This window comes from Cavia porcellus, unplaced genomic scaffold, assembly GCF_034190915.1.
Source record: "Cavia porcellus strain 051 isolate PalLab524CR breed Dunkin Hartley unplaced genomic scaffold, mCavPor4.1 scaffold_36, whole genome shotgun sequence".
NCBI lineage: Eukaryota > Metazoa > Chordata > Mammalia > Rodentia > Caviidae > Cavia > Cavia porcellus.
The window spans coordinates 9,124,246-9,149,752 of NW_026947519.1; the positions used below are offsets into that span (position 1 = coordinate 9,124,246).

A 25,507-nucleotide genomic window follows, 5' to 3' on the forward strand; every position below is an offset into this window, starting at 1 on the left:
GATTCATCCACCTCAGCCCCCAGATTGCTGGGATTATAGGCCTGAGCGACCATGCCAATCATGTGCACAGAGATTCTTACATAATTTGTGAAATCCCACTACTGGTCTATAGGTAGCTTCTGTGTTTCAGACTTTAGGAATATTCCTCTCTTTGTTTTGGCTCCCCTTGTTCAGGTTTCCATTTCTATTGTGATAAGCTCCAAGGCCCCAGGCAAGGGGGTGGCTGCCCTTCCTCTGGTGTGTCCTTGGATGATTACAGCCCAGGTGAACAGGGTTCAAATATATTGGATCCTGTGCATTTGAAGAGGAAATGAGTAAAGATTCATGAGTTAATGTGGACATGCCAGGGAATTGAGTGGCCATGATAGAGACAAAACTTCAGGCCATGGGCTGAAGGCTGAGGCTTCTGTACCTCTAGCTTCTTGAAAATTGGCCTGCTGAGCAATTTTGTGCTCTCAAATGTAATTTGATGGGTTTTGTTTTAATTTATTTTGTTTTTGGCTTTGGTTTTTTACATGGAAGGAACAGTACCATGGTTTGAAAAAACTGGAGTGTCTTACCTAAGAGAAATTTTAAAAAAGGGACAATTCAGCAGCCAAGAATTTCTCAAATGCCCTTGGCTTTTTAAAAAATGTGACATAAAGTTGAGTATGTCATATCCATGTCTCTTTACAAAAGATTTTACCTCCTATTTTGTAGGGAGCCGAGTGACAGGCACTGCTGCCTAGATGTCTCTCTCTCTCTCTCCTATGGGCACTGCGTCTGCCTACATTAACCATAATCCTCTTCTGCTTACGACACTTATCCGGATGTGAATTTAACCCTGTTGTATTCATCTGTTTAACCTCTTCCTGTCCCAGCTCCCGCCCTTAGCGTATAAAAGGTGTGATTATTTTCTCAATAAACCAGAGGCTTGATTGGGTTAACATCAACTTGCCTTCGTCTCTTTTTGTATCCCCTATGTCTTTTATTTAATCCCCGTTTCCCCTCCAGGAGTTCTGAACTTGTTGATCTGCAGGCCGGAACAAGTGGCTCCCAACGTGGGGCTCCTGGCACGGAGAAGTTAACGAGGGAGCCGTTCGAGAGACAGCCGGCTTAAACCGAAAGTGAAAGCAAATTGAACCAGAGACCTCGGCCGAGGAATGAGTAAACTAAATCAAGGATTAAAGCTTAAAGCAACAGGACATTAAATCAAGTGCCGAGACCTGCGCAGACGACTACCCGACGTCCTGCCCGAGTCACGGTGAGTGAACGGCAACCCCATTTCCATTTCCCGACATGGGTCAAGTATTGAGCAAACACGAAGTGTTCGTCGGAGGCCTTATAAAGGCATGAAAGACAAGAGAGATAAGGGTTGGAACAAAAATTATTACAGTATTTTCAATTTATTCTAAGGTTTGCCCTAGAGTGTTCTATAGATACCAAGAGGTGGAATAGAGTAAGAGATGTTTTAAAAGATTATTATAGAGTTTTCAGTCCAAAAAAGGTTCCTGTGACCACCTTTACATATTGGAATTTAATCTCTGAGCTGCTTGCCCAGAGGCATGCAGACCCTCAGGTTGAGGAGACAGTTGCACTGGGTGAGGCTGCCCTGCGTGACTCCCTTAAATCTACCTCAAAACCGTCCTCAGAAAAATTTGAAGCCTCTGATTTCTCAGATGCAGAGAATGATGGCCTGTTAGAGGTCCTTGTACATGGTGATCTGCCACCACTTCCACCTGTTGACGTGATCAGCAGGTCCCAGGATGGCAGCCCGCTACTCCCTGTGCCTCCATGGCCAATTGGGGATTCATATAAGCCTTTAGAAACAACCTTAACTCTGAAAAGCTTGCAGCCACACAACAGCTGGTGCAGGACCAGTTAGATGCAGGACACATTGTTCCTAGTAATTCCCCTTGGAACACACCTATCTTTGTTATCCGGAAAAGGTCAGGAAAGTGGAGGCTGCTACAAGACCTTAGGGCGATAAATAAGACAATGGTCTTAAAGGGGCCTCTACAGCCTGGCCTCCCCTCAGTGCCATTCCTTTAGGATTTTTTAAAATTGTCATAGATCTTAAAGATTGCTTTTTCTCTATTCCTTTATACTTCATGACTTCCAAAAACTATTGGGAGACATTAATTGGCTCATACCATTTTTAAAACTAACTAAACATGATTTACAGCCCCTTTATGCGCTGCTTCGGGGAGACATAGATCCAACTTCCCCCGAGAGCTTACACCTGATGCCAGGAGAGCGCTCAGTAAAGTAGAAGAGGCTATTGCTCAACAAACTGTTTCCTTTATGGACTACAATGAGCCTTTACAGTTTCTCATTTTTAATACAAGGCTTTGCCCTACAGCAGTGTTCTGGCAGCAAGCTCCCCTCATGTGGGTCCATTTACCAGTCTCTCCAAAAAGAACACTTTTGCCTTATTTCCAAGCTGTCTCAGACCTAATAATCCAGGGTAGAAAGCAGGGAAAATGTTACTTTGGCAAAGAACCAGATATTATCATTCAACCTTTTACAAAAGACCAAATAGATTGGCTACTTCAGAGTACGGAAGTGTGGCCTATTGCCTTAGCTTCCTATTCAGGGACTATTGACAATCATTACCCTCCAAATAAGCTAGATGACTTTGCTAATCGTCACTCATTTATATTCCCTAAAGTCACAGCTTCACAACCCCTTCCGGGTGCCCTGGTTTTATTCACTGATGGCTCATCCTCTGGAAGGGCTGCTTATGTATCTCAAGACAATGTTTCTACCCTCCAGGCAGATACTTCCTCTGCACAATTAGCAGAGTTAGAAGCTATTCTTGCAGCTTTTGCTGCTTACTCTGACCAACCATTTAATTTGTATACTGACAGTGCTTACCTTGCCCAGTCTGTTCCATTATTAGAGACTGTTGCTATTATATGTCATGCTTCCCCAGCTGCAAATCTGTTCAAACAATTACAATGCTTCATATGGCTTCGCAGTCATAAGTTCTTTATCGGTCATCTACGAGCTCATTCCAACCTCCCAGGGCCTCTTGCCCAAGGAAATCATTTGGCTGATGTTGCTGTACCAGCACAGGTTTTTATGGCTCAGGACTCCAAGGTGTCTGAGGCCCAACAAGCCCACCAGTTACACCACCTCAATGCTCACACCCTCCGCCTTCTCTACAAAATTACCCATGAGCAAGCCAGACAAATTGTAAAAAATTGCCCATCTTGTGCTATCCACTCACCTGTTCAACACCTAGGAGTCAACCCTAGAGGTTTAATTCCTAACGCCTTATGGCAAATGGATGTTACCCATTTCAATGAGTTTGGCAATCTAAAATATGTACATGTCATTATTGACACTTATAGTGGCTTCATTTTTGCCACTCTCCAGACTGGAGAAGCTGCTAAACACATTATAGCCCATATGCTGTCAGCCTTCTCAGTTCTGGGATGTCCTCAACAGCTCAAGACCGATAATGGCCCTGGCTATACCAGTACCTCCTTTGCCCAATTTTGTAAAAGCCTTAATATCCTCCACACTACAGGTATACCTTACAATCCTCAGGGACAAGGCATTGTTGAACGTGCGCATCGTTCTCTTAAATTCACCATAGATAAAATAAAAAGGGAGACATGGTACCCCACCCAGGGGTCCCCTAGAAATGTCCTTTCACATGCTCTTTTTATTTTAAATTTTCTGACCCTGGATGCTTCAGGCTGCTCCGCAGCATCTCGGTTTTGGCATACTCAGACTCAAACACGGTTTGCATCTGTTTTATGGAGAGACCCACTAACCAATGTGTGGAATGGCCCTGATCCAGTCCTTATCTGGGGACGAGGTTCAGTGTGTGTTTACTCTCAACAAGATAGAGAAGCTAGATGGCTACCTGAACGCCTCGTAAAGCAAGTAGACAGTTCTTCAAAGACCCCATGTAACGCCCAGGAATAATGTTATTTCCTGAGGCACAATCCCCTGTGTTCTCTTACAGGTGACACATCTCCTTGGAGCCTTATGCTGCTTAACCAGCCTTCTTGAGCCACACCACACCCATGGTGGATTTTGACCCCTGCCAAACAGACTGCAACTGCTGACAGCCATGCACAGAACCCCATGACTGCGGAAGAGGCTCTTCTCGGTCTGGAGGAACATACGCCAGCCAAATAGACTGCATCCAGTGTTATTCAAGGCATGCTCCAAGACACAGAAGAATGACTTCATACAGAGACACCAACAAATGGCTGTCAACCCCTTCTCCTTGATTTGGGGGGGGGGGAGTTTTTCCCTTACCTAATGCCCCTTTTGGGTCCCCTAGCTGACCTATTGTTTCTCATTTCTGTGAGTCTTGTATTTTTCAGAGGATTATGATGTTCATTAATAACCGGATAGACGCATTTATGGCAAAGCCCATTCAGGTACACTATCATCAGCTGGAGTTGGCAGATCAACAAACCTACAGGGAAGGAATTCCCATGAGTGGCTCATATGATGATGCGGCCTGACTGCCCTGGGGCAATGGACAGGCAGTCAGAGACGGGCAACTAGGACATGCATGTTAATTCCAACGGCCACCTAAGACAGGCACAGGACCAACTGCTGTTCTGCAAGCCCATGACGGGTAATGCCTGGTTGGGTTCATGCAATGAGGTCCTTGACCTAAGACAGACACTGTCCTCACAGGGCCTGCCATACTCTTAATTAAATAATATAAAAAGGGAGGAGATGTAGGGAGCCGAGTGACAGGCACTGCTGCCTAGATGTCTCTCTCTCTCTCTCCTATGGGCACTGCGTCTGCCTACATTAACCATAATCCTCTTCTGCTTACGTCACTTATCCAGATGTGATGGTAACCCTGTTGTATTCATCTGTTTAACCTCTTCCTGTCCCAGCTCCCGCCCTTAGCCTATAAAAGGTGTGATTATTTTCTCAATAAACCGGAGGCTTGATTGGGTTAACATCAACTTGCCTTCGTCTCTTTTTGTCGCCCTATGTCTTTTATTTAATCCCCGTTTCCCCTCCAGGAATTCTGAACTTGTTGATCTGCAGGCCAGATCACTATTTCATAGGAATTACTGTTTCTTTGAAAGGTCAACCTGCACTGAAATAAAGATTATCCCTCCATTCCTCATTCTGCTTGAAACCACATCCTTTGTTAGTTATATTGTCTTACGCAGAAACACTTGGAGATGACTACAGCAAGAGTTTCCCATTGGTGGAATTTCCACGGACACACATGAAGTAATACTGGACAACTTCAAGTGAAGTGCACTGTGCCTTGACAATGGCAAGTCTGGGCAAACCTCTAGTAACTGAAAATCTTAGAAAGTCTGAAAATGAGTGAATGAAAATGGGCCTTTCCACATTTAGACAGGGACTATCCTGAAGCACACATTTGTGGAAAAAGTAATTATGAGAGACGAATGAACTCCCAAAACGGAATGGAAATTTTCTTGTTTAGGCCTAGAACGCTATGGCCTGGAGCCCTGTGGTTCTAACTGGATGAGCAAAGTGTGAGCAGAGATCAAAGTAAAACACACCCCATTTAGGCAACTCGATATTTAACCAGGTGTCCAGAGTAGTAGCAAAATGTACTTGTGTCAATTTGCTCAAATCCTGTCTTCACAAGAAAGTACATTCCAGCATGACCGGTGACTAGAGGACACATTTCAAAGGACTTGTAAAAAAAACGTCCAACACTGAATTTAGCGCAACACTGAATTTAGATGAAAAGTAGCAGAGTCTGTTAGTCTTTCAAGTTTTAATAGGAGAAACATATAACATGTTATAGCTGTTACATGAATAACTTCTGAGCTTTTGGAGAGGTCTAAATCACTATGAGTGAGGGCTTCCCTGACTCCCAAAGTTAAAAATAGTAAAACAAACAATTTGAAAAACCAATCAACCAATTAAATACAAACACTAGGTCCAAAGCGTTTCACTGGTTTTAAAACCACTTATGGAATGCACAACTATTGATGAGGCTTACTCTGCATTCTGCTTTATTCAGGCCCGGTACATGAGCAACTGTGAAAGCAAAATTCAAAATGTTATGTGAAGTGACCATTTCATTGGTGAAACCATGACCCAATAGACATTTTTTCTTTTGAAACTCCGGACATTATCCATGTATGTTCTCAAAGGAAAGGAATACACAGGATTTAGTTTGATATTTTTTTCACTATTTTCTGTTCCACCAGATTTATTTGAAGATCTCCTGTCCTGCATCCACTGCCCAATGCAGAAGGCCACACATAGGACAACCAACATGAGAACTTCACTGCTACAGCCTGATTAAATCACCATGAGAATATAATTTTCCTTTCATCATCAAAGATTTTTACATCAACTTAACCAGCTCTCTTGCTTTCCCATGTTTTTCCCTGGTTTTTGTGCCTTGAAATGGGTGTTTACTCTTCTCAGTCTTGATCTACATCTTCCCTCGTATTTCCAAACATATTCATCTGGGAAACATGTAAAGATTTATTCAGGGCTTGTTTCATTGTTTTCAAATATCTGCCCTTGAAATTCAACTTCCACCACTGTCTCTCATATCCAAAGCTATGTGCTTGCACAGGATATCTGCTGAGAAATTTCACAGAAAGCTCTTATACTGCAGGTGAATGATTCCAGCAAGTCTTGACTGAATAGCTTAGGGAACAGGACTCAGACAAATGACAGACATGACAAGGGAAAAGCATATGCTCAAGGATAGGACATGTCAGAGAACATCTGCCAGGCCCTGGCATATTTCATATCCCATTGAAAGTACATCCATGTGTAGATTGGCAAGCATTTCCATCCCCAAATTCTGAGCAGTGAAGCCTTCAGTGAGAATCCTGTGGCATACCAGGCCAAGAATATTCATCCTATTTAAATCTTGCCCTACAAGGTCCTCTGTGCCACTGAGGTCTCCATGGCAACGCCCAGCATTGTGACTCAGGTCTCCTACTGCACACTTGTATCCTAGAGCCTAAAGTCCAGCTCACAATGGTGCTCAGCCAATCACAGCCCAGTGTGGTTGCTTGGCAACCACTAGCTTGTGGCTTTCTGTGAACTGTTTCAGCCCAACTCTGCAGCTTTCCACCTCATACAACCACAGCCATTCCAATCATGCAGTATTTGATTAGCCTCTCTATGTTGCCTCAGAATTTTTTTACAGTTGTAGTGATCAAGAAAATTTGACATATTTTGAGAAGTGGAGGGAAGTAATTGAAAGACCTTTTGGTCTGTCTGTGGTCGATGTGTTCCAAACTTGAGTACCCCAGTCTTTTAAATTTTCAAACCTAGAGCCTAAAATCCACCTCACAGTGATGTTCAGCCAATCTCAGCCCAGTGTGGTTGCCTGGCAAACACAAGCCTGTGGATTTCTGTGAACAGTTTCAGCCCAACTCTGCAGCTTTCCACCTCATACAACCACAGCCATTCCAATCAGGCAGTATTTGATTCACCTCTCTAAGTTGCCTCAGAATTTTCTTTGAAGTTGTGGTGACCAAGCAAATTTGACATATTTTGACAAGTGGAGGGAAGTAATTGGCTCTGTCTTTAGCTCTGTTGGTGGTACATGGGGTCCAAACCTGACTAGCCCAGTCTATTCAATTTTCAAACTTAGAAAGCCAAATGTTTCAGGCGAGGAAAGAAAATGCCACAATGATTTGGGTTCTGCCATGTTTCTGGTGGCTTGGAAAGCAAACCTGCAAACCATACATGCAGTCTCTGCTGGATTACTGCCACCATGGTAGTATCAGTTAGCACTAAAAGCCAGCAACCAGAAGATGAGTCCCAAAATGAAAGTGAATCCTTGCAGTGCATGAATATTTGGAGTGCCTGCTTCAACTATCCAGCTTCCTCGGGGTTCACTTGTCTGCAATAGCTATTTCAAGGTGGTCTGCAGCCATTCCAGCATAACCCTGAACACTAAACATGAGGTCCTAGCTCAATACCTAACCCAACATAATGCTAGATAGCTTGTCACCAGCAGGTTTTCCCAGAATTCAAATGTAACATGGTGAAAGGGAAACCCTTAGAAAAGGGATGCAAATGCCCCTTTCACTAAAAATCCCAGGCATTTTCTCATGGCATGGAATATTTAGACTTCACAACTCATGTAGAGAACCCCGGGACCTAGACCAAGTGTGTCTACTTTTCTGTTGTCCTCTTTTTGGAAACAGCATCTTATGTAGTTGTTGAAAGAGGCCTTGAGATAAATTCGTAGCCCACGATGGACTGGAACTCCCAAGGATCCATCCACCTCAGCCCCCAGATTGCTGGGATTATAGGCATGAGCGACCATGCCAAGCATGTGCACAGAGATTCTTACATAATTTGTGAAATCCCACTACTTGTCTATAGGTAGCTTCTGTGTTTCAGGCTTTAGGAATATTCCTCTCTTTGTTTTGGTTCCCCTTGTTCAGGTTTCCATTTCTATTGTGATAAGCTCCAAGGCCCCAGGCAAGGGGGTGGCTGCCCTTCCTCTGGTGTGCTTGGATGATTACAGCCCAGGTGAACAGGGTTCAAATATATTGGATCCTGTGCATTTGAAGAGGAAATGAGTAAAGATTCATGAGTTAATGTGGACATGCCAGGGAATTGAGGGGCCATGAGAGAGACAAAACTTCAGGCCATGGCCTGAAGGCTGAGGTTTCTGTACCTCTAGCTTCTTGAATAGTGGGCCTGCTGAGCAATTGTGTGCTCTCAAATGTAATTTGATGTGTTTTGTTTTAATTTATTTTGTTTTTTGCCTTGGTTTTTTACATGGAAGGAACAGTACCATGGTTTGAAGAAACCGGAGTGTCTTACCTAAGAGAAACTTGAAAAAAGGGACAATTCAGCAGCCAAGAATTTCTCAAATGCCCTTGGCTTTTTCAAAAATGTGACATAAAGTTGAGCATGTCATATCCATGTCTCTTTACAAAAGGTTTTACCTCCTATTTCATAGGAATTACTGTTTCTTTGAAAGGTCAACCTGCACTGAAATAAAGATTATCCCTGGATTCCTCATTCTGCTTGAAACCACATCCTTTGTTAGTTATATTGTCTTACTCAGAAACACTTGGAGATGACCACAGCAAGAGTTTCCCATTGGTGGAATTTCCACGGAGACACATGAAGTAATACTGCACAACTTCAAGTGAAGTGCACTGTCCCTTGACAATGGCAAGTCTGGGCAAACCTCTAGTAACTGAAAACCTTAGAAAGTCTGAAAGCGAGTGAATGAAAATGGGCCTCTCCACATTTAGACAGGGACTCTCCTGAAGCACACATTTGTGGAAAAAGTAATTATGAGAGACGAATGAACTCCCAAAACGGAATGGAAATTTTCTTGTTTAGGCCTAGAACGCTATGGCCTGGAGCCCTGTGGTTCTAACTGGATGAGCAAAGTGTGAGCAGAGATCAAAGTAAAACACACCCCATTTAGGCAACTCGATATTTAACCAGGTGTCCAGAGTAGTGGCAAACGGTACTTGTGTCAATTTGCCCAAATCCTGTCTTCACAAGAAAGTACATTCCAGCACGACCAGTGACTAGAGGAGGACACATTTCAAAGGACTTGTAAAAAAAAGTCCAACACTGAATTTAGCACAACACTGAATTTAGATGAAAAGTAGCAGAGTCTGTTAGTCTTTCAAGTTTTAATAGGAGAAACTTATTACATGTAATAGCTGTTACATGAATAACTTCAGAGCTTTTGGAGAGGTCTAAATCACTATGAGTGAGGGCTTCCCTGACTCCCAAAGTTAAAAATAGTAAAACAAACAATTTGAAAAAGCAATCAACCAATTAAATACAAACACTAGGTCCAAAAGGTTTCACTGGTTTTAAAACCACTTATGGAATGCACAACTATTGATGAGGCTTACTCTGCATTCTGCTTTATTCAGGCCCAGTACATGAGCAACTGTGGAAGCAAAATTCAAAATGTTATGTGAAGTGACCATTTCATTGGTGAAACCATGACCCAATAGACATTTTTTCTTTTGAAACTCCGGACATTATCCATGTATGTTCTCAAAGGGAAGGAATACACAGGATTTAGATTGATACTTTTTTCACTATTTTGTGTTCCACCAGATTTATTTGAAGATCTCCTGTCCTGCATCCACTGCCCAATGCAGAAGGCCACACATAGGACAACCAACATGAGAACTTCACTGCTACAGCCTGATTAAATCACCATGAGAATATAATTTTCCTTTCATCATCAAAGATTTTTACATCAAATTAACCAGTTCTCTTGCTTTCCCATGTTTTTCCCTGGTTTTTGTGCCTTGAAATGGATGTTCACTCTTCTGAGTCTTGATCTACATCTTCCCTCGTATTTCCAAACATATTCATCTGGGAAACATGTAAAGATCTTATTCGGGGCTTGTTTCATTGTTTTCAAATATCTGCCCTTGAAATTCAACTTCCACCACTGTCTCTCATATCCAAAGCTATGTGCTTGCAGAGGATTTCTGCTGAGAAATTTCACAGAAAGCTCTTATACTGCAGGTGAATGATTCCAGCAAGTCTTGACTCAATAGCTTAGAGAACAGGACTCAGCCAAATGACAGACATGACAAGGGAAAAGCATATGCTCAAGGATAGGACATGTCAGAGAACATCTGCCAGAGAACATCTGCCAAGAGAAATTTTAAAAAAGGGACAATTCAGCAGCCAAGAGTTTCTCAAATGCCCTTGGCTTTTTAAAAAATGTGACATAAAGTTGAGTATGTCATATCCATGTCTCTTTACAAAAGATTTTACCTCCTATTTTGTAGGGAGCCGAGTGACAGGCACTGCTGCCTAGATGTCTCTCTCTCTCTCTCTCCTATGGGCACTGCGTCTGCCTACATTAACCATAATCCTCTTCTGCTTACGACACTTATCCGGATGTGAATTTAACCCTGTTGTATTCATCTGTTTAACCTCTTCCTGTCCCAGCTCCCGCCCTTAGCGTATAAAAGGTGTGATTATTTTCTCAATAAACCAGAGTCTTGATTGGGTTAACATCAACTTGCCTTCGTCTCTTTTTGTATCCCCTATGTCTTTTATTTAATCCCCGTTTCCCCTCCAGGAGTTCTGAACTTGTTGATCTGCAGGCCGGAACAAGTGGCTCCCAACGTGGGGCTCCTGGCACGGAGAAGTTAACGAGGGAGCCGTTCGAGAGACAGCCGGCTTAAACCGAAAGTGAAAGCAAATTGAACCAGAGACCTCGGCCGAGGAATGAGTAAACTAAATCAAGGATTAAAGCTTAAAGCAACAGGACATTAAATCAAGTGCCGAGACCTGCGCAGACGACTACCCGACGTCCTGCCCGAGTCACGGTGAGTGAACGGCAACCCCATTTCCATTTCCCGACATGGGTCAAGTATTGAGCAAACACGAAGTGTTCGTCGGAGGCCTTATAAAGGCATGAAAGACAAGAGAGATAAGGGTTGGAACAAAAATTATTACAGTATTTTCAATTTATTCTAAGGTTTGCCCTAGAGTGTTCTATAGATACCAAGAGGTGGAATAGAGTAAGAGATGTTTTAAAAGATTATTATAGAGTTTTCAGTCCAAAAAAGGTTCCTGTGACCACCTTTACATATTGGAATTTAATCTCTGAGCTGCTTGCCCAGAGGCATGCAGACCCTCAGGTTGAGGAGACAGTTGCACTGGGTGAGGCTGCCCTGCGTGACTCCCTTAAATCTACCTCAAAACCGTCCTCAGAAAAATTTGAAGCCTCTGATTTCTCAGATGCAGAGAATGATGGCCTGTTAGAGGTCCTTGTACATGGTGATCTGCCACCACTTCCACCTGTTGACGTGATCAGCAGGTCCCAGGATGGCAGCCCGCTACTCCCTGTGCCTCCATGGCCAATTGGGGATTCATATAAGCCTTTAGAAACAACCTTAACTCTGAAAAGCTTGCAGCCACACAACAGCTGGTGCAGGACCAGTTAGATGCAGGACACATTGTTCCTAGTAATTCCCCTTGGAACACACCTATCTTTGTTATCCGGAAAAGGTCAGGAAAGTGGAGGCTGCTACAAGACCTTAGGGCGATAAATAAGACAATGGTCTTAAAGGGGCCTCTACAGCCTGGCCTCCCCTCAGTGCCATTCCTTTAGGATTTTTTAAAATTGTCATAGATCTTAAAGATTGCTTTTTCTCTATTCCTTTATACTTCATGACTTCCAAAAACTATTGGGAGACATTAATTGGCTCATACCATTTTTAAAACTAACTAAACATGATTTACAGCCCCTTTATGCGCTGCTTCGGGGAGACATAGATCCAACTTCCCCCGAGAGCTTACACCTGATGCCAGGAGAGCGCTCAGTAAAGTAGAAGAGGCTATTGCTCAACAAACTGTTTCCTTTATGGACTACAATGAGCCTTTACAGTTTCTCATTTTTAATACAAGGCTTTGCCCTACAGCAGTGTTCTGGCAGCAAGCTCCCCTCATGTGGGTCCATTTACCAGTCTCTCCAAAAAGAACACTTTTGCCTTATTTCCAAGCTGTCTCAGACCTAATAATCCAGGGTAGAAAGCAGGGAAAATGTTACTTTGGCAAAGAACCAGATATTATCATTCAACCTTTTACAAAAGACCAAATAGATTGGCTACTTCAGAGTACGGAAGTGTGGCCTATTGCCTTAGCTTCCTATTCAGGGACTATTGACAATCATTACCCTCCAAATAAGCTAGATGACTTTGCTAATCGTCACTCATTTATATTCCCTAAAGTCACAGCTTCACAACCCCTTCCGGGTGCCCTGGTTTTATTCACTGATGGCTCATCCTCTGGAAGGGCTGCTTATGTATCTCAAGACAATGTTTCTACCCTCCAGGCAGATACTTCCTCTGCACAATTAGCAGAGTTAGAAGCTATTCTTGCAGCTTTTGCTGCTTACTCTGACCAACCATTTAATTTGTATACTGACAGTGCTTACCTTGCCCAGTCTGTTCCATTATTAGAGACTGTTGCTATTATATGTCATGCTTCCCCAGCTGCAAATCTGTTCAAACAATTACAATGCTTCATATGGCTTCGCAGTCATAAGTTCTTTATCGGTCATCTACGAGCTCATTCCAACCTCCCAGGGCCTCTTGCCCAAGGAAATCATTTGGCTGATGTTGCTGTACCAGCACAGGTTTTTATGGCTCAGGACTCCAAGGTGTCTGAGGCCCAACAAGCCCACCAGTTACACCACCTCAATGCTCACACCCTCCGCCTTCTCTACAAAATTACCCATGAGCAAGCCAGACAAATTGTAAAAAATTGCCCATCTTGTGCTATCCACTCACCTGTTCAACACCTAGGAGTCAACCCTAGAGGTTTAATTCCTAACGCCTTATGGCAAATGGATGTTACCCATTTCAATGAGTTTGGCAATCTAAAATATGTACATGTCATTATTGACACTTATAGTGGCTTCATTTTTGCCACTCTCCAGACTGGAGAAGCTGCTAAACACATTATAGCCCATATGCTGTCAGCCTTCTCAGTTCTGGGATGTCCTCAACAGCTCAAGACCGATAATGGCCCTGGCTATACCAGTACCTCCTTTGCCCAATTTTGTAAAAGCCTTAATATCCTCCACACTACAGGTATACCTTACAATCCTCAGGGACAAGGCATTGTTGAACGTGCGCATCGTTCTCTTAAATTCACCATAGATAAAATAAAAAGGGAGACATGGTACCCCACCCAGGGGTCCCCTAGAAATGTCCTTTCACATGCTCTTTTTATTTTAAATTTTCTGACCCTGGATGCTTCAGGCTGCTCCGCAGCATCTCGGTTTTGGCATACTCAGACTCAAACACGGTTTGCATCTGTTTTATGGAGAGACCCACTAACCAATGTGTGGAATGGCCCTGATCCAGTCCTTATCTGGGGACGAGGTTCAGTGTGTGTTTACTCTCAACAAGATAGAGAAGCTAGATGGCTACCTGAACGCCTCGTAAAGCAAGTAGACAGTTCTTCAAAGACCCCATGTAACGCCCAGGAATAATGTTATTTCCTGAGGCACAATCCCCTGTGTTCTCTTACAGGTGACACATCTCCTTGGAGCCTTATGCTGCTTAACCAGCCTTCTTGAGCCACACCACACCCATGGTGGATTTTGACCCCTGCCAAACAGACTGCAACTGCTGACAGCCATGCACAGAACCCCATGACTGCGGAAGAGGCTCTTCTCGGTCTGGAGGAACATACGCCAGCCAAATAGACTGCATCCAGTGTTATTCAAGGCATGCTCCAAGACACAGAAGAATGACTTCATACAGAGACACCAACAAATGGCTGTCAACCCCTTCTCCTTGATTTGGGGGGGGGGGAGTTTTTCCCTTACCTAATGCCCCTTTTGGGTCCCCTAGCTGACCTATTGTTTCTCATTTCTGTGAGTCTTGTATTTTTCAGAGGATTATGATGTTCATTAATAACCGGATAGACGCATTTATGGCAAAGCCCATTCAGGTACACTATCATCAGCTGGAGTTGGCAGATCAACAAACCTACAGGGAAGGAATTCCCATGAGTGGCTCATATGATGATGCGGCCTGACTGCCCTGGGGCAATGGACAGGCAGTCAGAGACGGGCAACTAGGACATGCATGTTAATTCCAATGGCCACCTAAGACAGGCACAGGACCAACTGCTGTTCTGCAAGCCCATGACGGGTAATGCCTGGTTGGGTTCATGCAATGAGGTCCTTGACCTAAGACAGACACTGTCCTCACAGGGCCTGCCATACTCTTAATTAAATAATATAAAAAGGGAGGAGATGTAGGGAGCCGAGTGACAGGCACTGCTGCCTAGATGTCTCTCTCTCTCTCTCCTATGGGCACTGCGTCTGCCTACATTAACCATAATCCTCTTCTGCTTACGTCACTTATCCAGATGTGATGGTAACCCTGTTGTATTCATCTGTTTAACCTCTTCCTGTCCCAGCTCCCGCCCTTAGCCTATAAAAGGTGTGATTATTTTCTCAATAAACCGGAGGCTTGATTGGGTTAACATCAACTTGCCTTCGTCTCTTTTTGTCGCCCTATGTCTTTTATTTAATCCCCGTTTCCCCTCCAGGAATTCTGAACTTGTTGATCTGCAGGCCAGATCACTATTTCATAGGAATTACTGTTTCTTTGAAAGGTCAACCTGCACTGAAATAAAGATTATCCCTCCATTCCTCATTCTGCTTGAAACCACATCCTTTGTTAGTTATATTGTCTTACGCAGAAACACTTGGAGATGACTACAGCAAGAGTTTCCCATTGGTGGAATTTCCACGGACACACATGAAGTAATACTGGACAACTTCAAGTGAAGTGCACTGTGCCTTGACAATGGCAAGTCTGGGCAAACCTCTAGTAACTGAAAATCTTAGAAAGTCTGAAAATGATTGAATGAAAATGGGCCTTTCCACATTTAGACAGGGACTATCCTGAAGCACACATTTGTGGAAAAAGTAATTATGAGAGACGAATGAACTCCCAAAACGGAATGGAAATTTTCTTGTTTAGGCCTAGAACGCTATGGCCTGGAGCCCTGTGGTTCTAACTGGATGAGCAAAGTGTGAGCAGAGATCAAAGTAAAACACACCCCATTTAGGCAACTCGATATTTAACCAGGTGTCCAGAGTAGTAGCAAAATGTACTTGTGTCAATTTGCTCAAATCCTGTCTTCACAAGAAAGTACATTCCAGCATGACCGGTGACTAGAGGACACATTTCAAAGGACTTGTAAAAAAAACGTCCAACACTGAATTTAGCGCAACACTGAATTTAGATGAAAAGTAGCAGAGTCTGTTAGTCTTTCAAGTTTTAATAGGAGAAACATATAACATGTTATAGCTGTTACATGAATAACTTCTGAGCTTTTGGAGAGGTCTAAATCACTATGAGTGAGGGCTTCCCTGACTCCCAAAGTTAAAAATAGTAAAACAAACAATTTGAAAAACCAATCAACCAATTAAATACAAACACTAGGTCCAAAGCGTTTCACTGGTTTTAAAACCACTTATGGAATGCACAACTATTGATGAGGCTTACTCTGCATTCTGCTTTATTCAGGCCCGGTACATGAGCAACTGTGAAAGCAAAATTCAAAATGTTATGTGAAGTGACCATTTCATTGGTGAAACCATGACCCAATAGACATTTTTTCTTTTGAAACTCCGGACATTATCCATGTATGTTCTCAAAGGAAAGGAATACACAGGATTTAGTTTGATATTTTTTTCACTATTTTCTGTTCCACCAGATTTATTTGAAGATCTCCTGTCCTGCATCCACTGCCCAATGCAGAAGGCCACACATAGGACAACCAACATGAGAACTTCACTGCTACAGCCTGATTAAATCACCATGAGAATATAATTTTCCTTTCATCATCAAAGATTTTTACATCAACTTAACCAGCTCTCTTGCTTTCCCATGTTTTTCCCTGGTTTTTGTGCCTTGAAATGGGTGTTTACTCTTCTCAGTCTTGATCTACATCTTCCCTCGTATTTCCAAACATATTCATCTGGGAAACATGTAAAGATTTATTCAGGGCTTGTTTCATTGTTTTCAAATATCTGCCCTTGAAATTCAACTTCCACCACTGTCTCTCATATCCAAAGCTATGTGCTTGCACAGGATATCTGCTGAGAAATTTCACAGAAAGCTCTTATACTGCAGGTGAATGATTCCAGCAAGTCTTGACTGAATAGCTTAGGGAACAGGACTCAGACAAATGACAGACATGACAAGGGAAAAGCATATGCTCAAGGATAGGACATGTCAGAGAACATCTGCCAGGCCCTGGCATATTTCATATCCCATTGAAAGTACATCCATGTGTAGATTGGCAAGCATTTCCATCCCCAAATTCTGAGCAGTGAAGCCTTCAGTGAGAATCCTGTGGCATACCAGGCCAAGAATATTCATCCTATTTAAATCTTGCCCTACAAGGTCCTCTGTGCCACTGAGGTCTCCATGGCAACGCCCAGCATTGTGACTCAGGTCTCCTACTGCACACTTGTATCCTAGAGCCTAAAGTCCAGCTCACAATGGTGCTCAGCCAATCACAGCCCAGTGTGGTTGCTTGGCAACCACTAGCTTGTGGCTTTCTGTGAACTGTTTCAGCCCAACTCTGCAGCTTTCCACCTCATACAACCACAGCCATTCCAATCATGCAGTATTTGATTAGCCTCTCTATGTTGCCTCAGAATTTTTTTACAGTTGTAGTGATCAAGAAAATTTGACATATTTTGAGAAGTGGAGGGAAGTAATTGAAAGACCTTTTGGTCTGTCTGTGGTCGATGTGTTCCAAACTTGAGTACCCCAGTCTTTTAAATTTTCAAACCTAGAGCCTAAAATCCACCTCACAGTGATGTTCAGCCAATCTCAGCCCAGTGTGGTTGCCTGGCAAACACAAGCCTGTGGATTTCTGTGAACAGTTTCAGCCCAACTCTGCAGCTTTCCACCTCATACAACCACAGCCATTCCAATCAGGCAGTATTTGATTCACCTCTCTAAGTTGCCTCAGAATTTTCTTTGAAGTTGTGGTGACCAAGCAAATTTGACATATTTTGACAAGTGGAGGGAAGTAATTGGCTCTGTCTTTAGCTCTGTTGGTGGTACATTGGGTCCAAACCTGACTAGCCCAGTCTATTCAATTTTCAAACTTAGAAAGCCAAATGTTTCAGGGGAGGAAAGAAAATGCCACAATGATTTGGGTTCTGCCATGTTTCTGGTGGCTTGGAAAGCAAACCTGCAAACCATACATGCAGTCTCTGCTGGATTACTGCCACCATGGTAGTATCAGTTAGCACTAAACGCCAGCAACCAGAAGATGAGTCCCAAAATGAAAGTGAATCCTTGCAGTGCATGAATATTTGGAGTGCCTGCTTCAACTATCCAGCTTCCTCGGGGTTCACTTGTCTGCAATAGCTGTTTCATGGAGGTCTGCAGCCATTCCAGCATAACCCTGAACACTAAACATGAGGTCCTAGCTCAATACGTAACCCAACATAAGGCTAGATAGCTTGTCACCAGCAGGTTTTCCCAGAATTCAAATGTAACATGGTGAAAGGTAAACCCTTAGAAAAGGGATGCAAATGCCCCTTTCACTAAAAATCCCAGGTATTTTCTCATGGCATGGAATATTTAGACTCCACAACTCATGTAGTGAACCCTGGGACCTAGACCAAGTGTGTCTAGTTTTCTGTTGTCCTCTTTTTGGAAACAGCATCTTATGTAGTTGTTGAAAGAGGCCTTGAGATAAATTCGTAGCCCACGATGGACTGGAACTCCCAAGGATCCATCAACCTCAGCCCCCAGATTGCTGGGATTATAGGCATGAGCGACCATGCCAAGCATGTGCACAGAGATTCTTACATAATTTGTGAAATCCCACTACTGGTCTATAGGTAGCTTCTGTGTTTCAGACTTTAGGAATATGCCTCTTTGTTTTGGCTCCCCTTGTTCAGGTTTCCATTTCTATTGTGATAAGCTCCAAGGCCCCAGGCAAGGGTGTGGCTGCCCTTCCGCTGGTGTGTCCTTGGATGATTACAGCCCAGGTGAACAGGGTTCAAATATATTATATCCTGTGCATTTGAAGAGGAAATGAGTAAAGATTCATGAGTTAAAGTGGACATGCCAGGGAATTGAGGGGCCATGATAGAGACAAAACTTCAGGCCATGGGCTGAAGGCTGAGGCTTCTGTACCTGTAGCTTCTTGAATAGAGGGTCTACTGAGCAATTGTGTGCTCTCAAATGTAATTTGATGGGTTTTGTTTTAATTTATTTTGTTTTTTGCTTTGGTTTTTTACATGGAAGGAACAGTACCATGGTTTGAAGAAACTGGAGTGTCTTACCTAAGAGAAATTTGAAAAAAGGGACAATTCAGCAGCCAAGAATTTCTCAAATGCCCTTGGCTTTTTAAAAAATGTGACATAAAGTTGAGCATGTCATATCCATGTCTCTTTACAAAAGATTTTACCTCCTATTTCATAGGAATTACTGTTTATTTGAAAGGTCAACCTGCACTGAAATAAAGATTATCCCTCCATTCCTCATTCTGCTTGAAACCACATCCTTTGATAGTTATATTTTCTTACACAGAAACACTTGGAGATGACTACAGCAAGTGTTTCCCATTGGTGGAATTTCCACGGACACACATGAAGTAATACTGCACAACTTCTCGTGAAGTGCACTGTGTCTTGACAATGGCAAGTGTGGGCAAACCTCTAGTAACTGAAAATCTTAGAAAGTCTGAAATTTAGTGAATGAAAACGGGCCTTTCCACATTTAGACAGGGACTCTCCTGAAGCCCACAATTGTGGAAAAAGTAATTATGAGAGACAAATGAACTCCCAAAACGGAATGGAAATTTTCTTCTTTAGGCCTAGAACGCTATGGCCTGGAGCCCTGTGGTTCTAACTGGATGAGCAAAGTGTGAGCAGAGATCAAAGTAAAACACACACCATTTAGGCAACTCGCTATTTAACCAGGTGTCCAGGGTAGTGGCAAAATGTACTTGTGTCAATTTGCTCAAATCCTGTCTTCACAAGAAAGTACATTCCAGCATGACTGGTCACTAGAGGAGGACACATTTCAAAGGACTTGTAAAAAAAAAGTCCAACACTGAATTTAGCGCAACACTGAATTTAGATGAAAAGTAGCAGAGTCTGTTAGTCTTTCAAGTTTTAATAGGAGAAACTTATAACACGTAATAGCTGTTAAATGAATAACTTCTGAGCTTTTGGAGAGGTCTAAATCACTATGAGTGAGGGCTTCCCTGACTCCCAAAGTTAAAAATAGTAAAACAAACAATTTGAAAAACCAATCAACCAATTAAATACAAACACTAGGTCCAAAGCGTTTCACTGGTTTTAAAACTACTTTTGGAATGCACAACTATTGATGAGGCTTACTCTGCATTCTGCTTTATTCAGGCCCGGTACATGAGCAACTGTGAAAGCAAAATTCAAAATGTTATGTGAAGTGACCATTTCATTGGTGAAACCATGACCCAATAGACATTTTTTCTTTTGAAACTCCGGACATTATCCATGTATGTTCTCAAAGGAAAGGAATACACAGGATTTAGTTTGATATTTTTTTCACTATTTTCTGTTCCACCAGATTTATTTGAAGATCTCCTGTCCTGCATCCACTGCCCAATGCAGAAGGCCACACATAGGACAACCAACATGAGAACTTCACTGCTACAGCCTGATTAAATCACCATGAGAATATAATTTTCCTTTCATCATCAAAGATTTTTACATCAAATTAACCATCTCTCTTGCTTTCCCATGTTTTTCCCTGGTTTTTGTGCCTTGAAATGGGTGTTCACTCTTCTCAGTCTTGATCTACATCTTCCCCCGTATTTCCAAACATATTCATCTGGGAAACATGTAAAGATCTTATTCTGGGCTTGTTTCATTGTTTTCAAATATCTGCCCTTGAAATTCAACTTCCACCACTGTCTCTCATATCCAAAGCTATGTGCTTGCAGAGGATTTCTGCTGAGAAATTTCACAGAAAGCTCTTATACTGCAGGTGAATGATTCCAGCAAGTCTTGACTGAATAGCTTAGGGAACAGGACTCAGACAAATGACAGACATGACAAGGGAAAAGCATATGCTCAAGGATAGGACATGTCAGAGAACATCTGCCAGGCCCTGGCATATTTCATATCCCATTGAAAGTACATCCATGTGTAGATTGGCAAGCATTTCCATCCCCAAATTCTGAGCAGTGAAGCCTTCAGTGAGAATCCTGGGGCATACCAGGCCAAGAATATTCATCCTATTTAAATCTTGCCCTACAAGGTCCTCTGTGCCACTGAGGTCTCCATGGCAACGCCCAGCATTGTGACTCAGGTCTCCTACTGCAAACTTGTATCCTAGAGCCTAAAGTCCAGCTCACAATGGTGCTCAGCCAATCACAGCCCAGTGTGGTTGCTTGGCAACCACTAGCTTGTGGCTTTCTGTGAACTGTTTCAGCCCAACTCTGCAGCTTTCCACCTCATACCACCACAGCCATTCCAATCATGCAGTATTTGATTAGCCTCTCTATGTTGCCTCAGAATTTTTTTTACAGTTGTAGTGATCAAGAAAATTTGACATATTTTGAGAAGTGGAGGGAACTAATTGAAAGACCTTTTGGTCTGTCTGTGGTCGATGTGTTCCAAAGTTGACTACCCCAGTCTTTTAAATTTTCAAACCTAGAGCCTAAAATCCACCTCACAGTGATGTTCAGCCAAACTCAGCAGTGGTTGCCTGGCAACCACATGCCTGTGGATTTCTGTGAACAGTTTCAGCCCAACTTTGCAGATTTCCACCTCATACAACCACAGCCATTCCAATCAGGCAGTATTTGATTCACCTCTCTAAGTTGCCTCAGAATTTTCTTTGAAGTTGTGGTGACCAAGCAAATGTGACATATTTTGACAAGTGGAGGGAAGTAATTGGCTCTGTCTTTAGCTCTGTTGGTGGTACATGGGGTCCAAACCTGACTAGCCCAGTCTATTCAATTTTCAAACTTAGAAAGCCAAATGTTTCAGGGGAGGAAAGAAAATGCCACAATGATTTGGGTTCTGCCATGTTTCTGGTGGCTTGGAAAGCAAACCTGCAAACCATACATGCAGTCTCTGCTGGATTACTGCCCCCATGGTAGTATCAGTTAGCACTAAAAGCCAGCAACCAGAAGATGAGTCCCAAAATGAAAGTGAATCCTTGCAGTGCATGAATATTTGGAGTGCCTGCTTCAACTATCCAGCTACCTCGGGGTTCACTTGTCTGCAATAACTGTTTCAAGGAGGTCTGCAGCCATTCCAGCATAACCCTGAACACTAAACATGAGGTCCTAGCTCAATATATAACCCAACATAAGGCTAGATAGCTTGTCACCAGCAGGTTTTCCCAGAATTCAAATGTAACATGGTGAAAGGGAAACCCTTAGAAAAGGGATGCAAATGCCCCTTTGACTAAAAATCCCAGGTATTTTCTCATGGCATGGAATATTTAGACTCCACAACTCATGTAGTGAACCCCAGGACCTAGACCAAGTGTGTCTAGTTTTCTGTTGTCCTCTTTTTGGAAACAGCATCTTATGTAGTTGTTGAAAGAGGCCTTGAGATAAATTCGTAGCCCACGATGGACTGGAACTCCCAAGGATCCATCCACCTCAGCCCCCAGATTGCTGGGATTATAGGCATGAGCGACCATGCCAAGCATGTGCACAGGGATTCTTACATAATTTGTGAAATCCCACTACTGGTCTATAGGTAGCTTCTGTGTTTCAGACTTTAGGAATATGCCTCTCTTTGTTTTGGCTCTGCTTGTTCAGGTTTCCATTTCTATTGTGATAAGCTCCAAGGCCCCAGGCAAGGGGGTGGCTGCCTTTCCTCTGGTGTGTCCTTGGATGATTACAGCCCAGGTGAACAGGGTTCAAATATATTGGATCCTGTGCATTTGAAGAGGAAATGAGTAAAGATTCATGAGTTAATGTGGACAGGCCAGGGAATTGAGGGGCCATGATAGAGACAAAATTTCAGGCCATGGGCTGAAGGCTGAGGCTTCTGCACCTCTAGCTTCTTGAATAGTGGGCCTGCTGAGCAATTGTGTGCTCTCAAATGTATTTTGATGGGTTTTGTTTTAATTTATTTTGTTTTTTGCTTTGGTTTTTTACAAGGAAGGAACAGTACCATGGTTTGAAGAAACTGGAGTGTCTTACCTAAGAGAAATTTGAAAAAAGGGACAATTCAGCAGCCAAGAATTTCTCAAATGCCCTTGGCTTTTTAAAAAATGTGACATAAAGTTGAGCATGTCATATCCATGTCTCTTTACAAAAGATTTTACCTCCTATTTCATAGGAATTACTGTTCCTTTGAAAGGTCAACCTGCACTGAAATAAAGATTATCCCTCCATTCCTCATTCTGCTTGAAACCACATCCTTTGTTAGTTATATGTTCTTACACAGAAACACTTGGAGATGACTACAGCAAGAGTTTCCCATTGGTGGAATTTGCCCGGACACACATGAAGTAATACTGCACAACTTCACGTGAAGTGCACTGTCTCTTGACAATGGCAATGTGGGCAAACCTCTAGTAACTGAAAATCTTAGAAAGTCTGAAAGTGAGTGAATGAAAATGGGCTTCTCCACATTTAGACAGGGACTCTCCTGAAGCACACAATTGTGGAAAAAGTAATTATGAGAGACGAATGAACTCCCAAAACGGAATGGAAATTTTCTTGTTTAGGCCTAGAACGCTATGGCCTGGAGCCCTGTGGTTCTAACTGGATGAGCAAAGTGTGAGCAGAGATCAAAGTAAAACACACCCCATTTAGGCAACTCGATATTTAACCAGGTGTCCAGAGTAGTGGCAAACTGGACTTGTGTCAATTTGCTCAAATCCTGTCTTCACAAGAAAGTACATTCCAGCACGACCAGTGACTAGAGGAGGACACATTTCAAAGGACTTGTAAAAAAAAAAGTCCAACACTGAATTTAGCGCAACACTGAATTTAGATGAAATGTAGCAGAGTCTGTTAGTCTTTCAATTGTTAATAGGATAAACTTATAACATGTAATAGCTGTTACATGAATAACTTCAGAGCTTTTGGAGAGGTCTAAATCACTATGAGTGAGGGCTTCCCTGACTCCCAAAGTTAAAAATAGTAAAACAAACAATTTGAAAAACCAATCAACCAATAACATACAAACACTAGGTCCAAAGGGTTTCACTGGCTTTAAAACCACTTATGGAATGCACAACTATTGACGAGGCTTACTCTGCATTCTGCTTTACTCAGGCCCGGTTCATGAGCAACTGTGAAAGCAAAATTCAAAATGTTATGTGAAGTGACCATTTCATTGGTGAAACCATGACCCAATAGACATTTTCTCTTTTGAAACTCCGGACATTATCCATATATGTTTTCAAAGGGAAGGAATACACAGGATTTAGATTGATATTTTTTTCACTATTTTGTGTTCCACCAGATTTATTTGAAGATCTCCTGTCCTGCATCCACTGCCCAATGCAGAAGGCCACACATAGGACAACCAACATGAGAACTTCACTGCTACAGGCTGAATAAATCACCATGAGAGTATAATTTTCCTTTCATCATCAAAGATTTTTACATCAAATTAACCAGGTCTCTTGCTTTCCCATGTTTTTCCCTGGTTTTTGTACCTTGAAATGGGTGTTCACTCTTCTCAGTCTTGATCTACATCTTCCCCCGTATTTCCAAACATATTCATCTGGGAAACATGTAAAGATCTTATTCGGGGCTTGTTTCATTGTTTTCAAATATCTGCCCTTGAAATTCAACTTCCACCACTGTCTCTCATATCCAAAGCTATGTGCTTCCAGAGGATTTCTGCTGAGAAATTTCACAAAAAGCTCTTATACTGCAGGTGAATGAATCCAGCAAGTCTTGACTGAATAGCTTAGGGAACAGGACTCAGCCAAATGACAGACATGACAAGGGAAAAGCATATGCTCAAGTATAGGACATGTCAGAGAACATCTGCCAGGCCCTGGCATATTTCATATCCCATTGAAAGTACATCCATGTGTAGATTGGCAAGCATTTCCATCCCCAAATTCTGAGCAGTGAAGCCTTCAGTGAGAATCCTGTGGCATACCAGGCCAAGAATATTCATCCTATTTAAATCTTGCCCTATAAGGTCCTCTGTGCAACTGCGGTCTCCATGGCAACGCCCAGCATTGTGACTCAGTTCTCCTGCTGCACACTTGTATCCTAGACCCTAAAGTCCAACTCACAATGGTGCTCAGCCAATCACAGCCCAGTGTCGTTGCCTGGCAACCACAAGCTTGTGGCTTTCTGTGAACTGTTTCAGCCCAACTCTGCAGCTTTCCACGTCATACAACCACAGCCATTCCAATCATGCAGTATTTGATTAGCCTCTCTATGTTGCCTCAGAATTTTTTTTACAGTTGTAGTGATCAAGAAAATTTGACATATTTTGAGACGTGGAGGGAAGTAATTGAAAGACCTTTTGGTCTGTCTGTGGTCGATGTGTTCCAAACTTGACTACCCCAGTCTTTTAAATTTTCAAACCTAGAGCCTAAAATCCACCTCACAGTGATGTTCAGCCAATCTCAGCCCAGTGTGGTTGCCTGGCAACCACAAGCCTGTGGATTTCTGTGAACAGTTTCAGCCCAACTCTGCAGCTTTCCACCTCATACAACCACAGCCATTCCAATCAGGCAGTATTTGATTCACCTCTCTAAGTAGCCTCAGAATTTTCTTTGAAGTTGTGGTGACCAAGCAAATTTGACATATTTTGAAAAGTGGAGGGAAGTAATTGGCTCTGTCTTTAGCTCTGTTGGTGGTACATGGGGTCCAAACCTGACTAGCCCAGTCTATTCAACTTTCAAACTTAGAAAGACAAATGTTTCAGGGGAGGAAAGAAAATGCCACAATGATTTGGGTTCTGCCAAGTTTCTGGTGGCTTGGGAAGCAAACCTGCAAACCATACATGCAGTCTCTGCTGGATTACTACCACCATGGTAGCATCAGTTAGCAGTAAAACCCATCAAGC

At 42.7% G+C, this 25,507-nt stretch overlaps 2 long non-coding RNA genes across 2 annotated transcripts; both read left to right on the plus strand.

Annotated features, from left to right (window-relative positions):
* The first annotated feature begins 997 nt into the window (after positions 1-997).
* Positions 998-4,924, plus strand: LOC134474704 (uncharacterized). Its single transcript, XR_010045579.1, has 2 exons — positions 998-1,243; positions 3,959-4,924. It is a non-coding gene; the product is annotated as an uncharacterized LOC134474704 (long non-coding RNA).
* Positions 4,925-11,024: 6,100 nt separating this feature from the next.
* On the plus strand, positions 11,025-14,399 carry LOC134474705 (uncharacterized). Its single transcript, XR_010045580.1, has 2 exons — positions 11,025-11,270; positions 13,986-14,399. It is a non-coding gene; the product is annotated as an uncharacterized LOC134474705 (long non-coding RNA).
* The last annotated feature ends 11,108 nt before the right edge of the window (positions 14,400-25,507 follow it).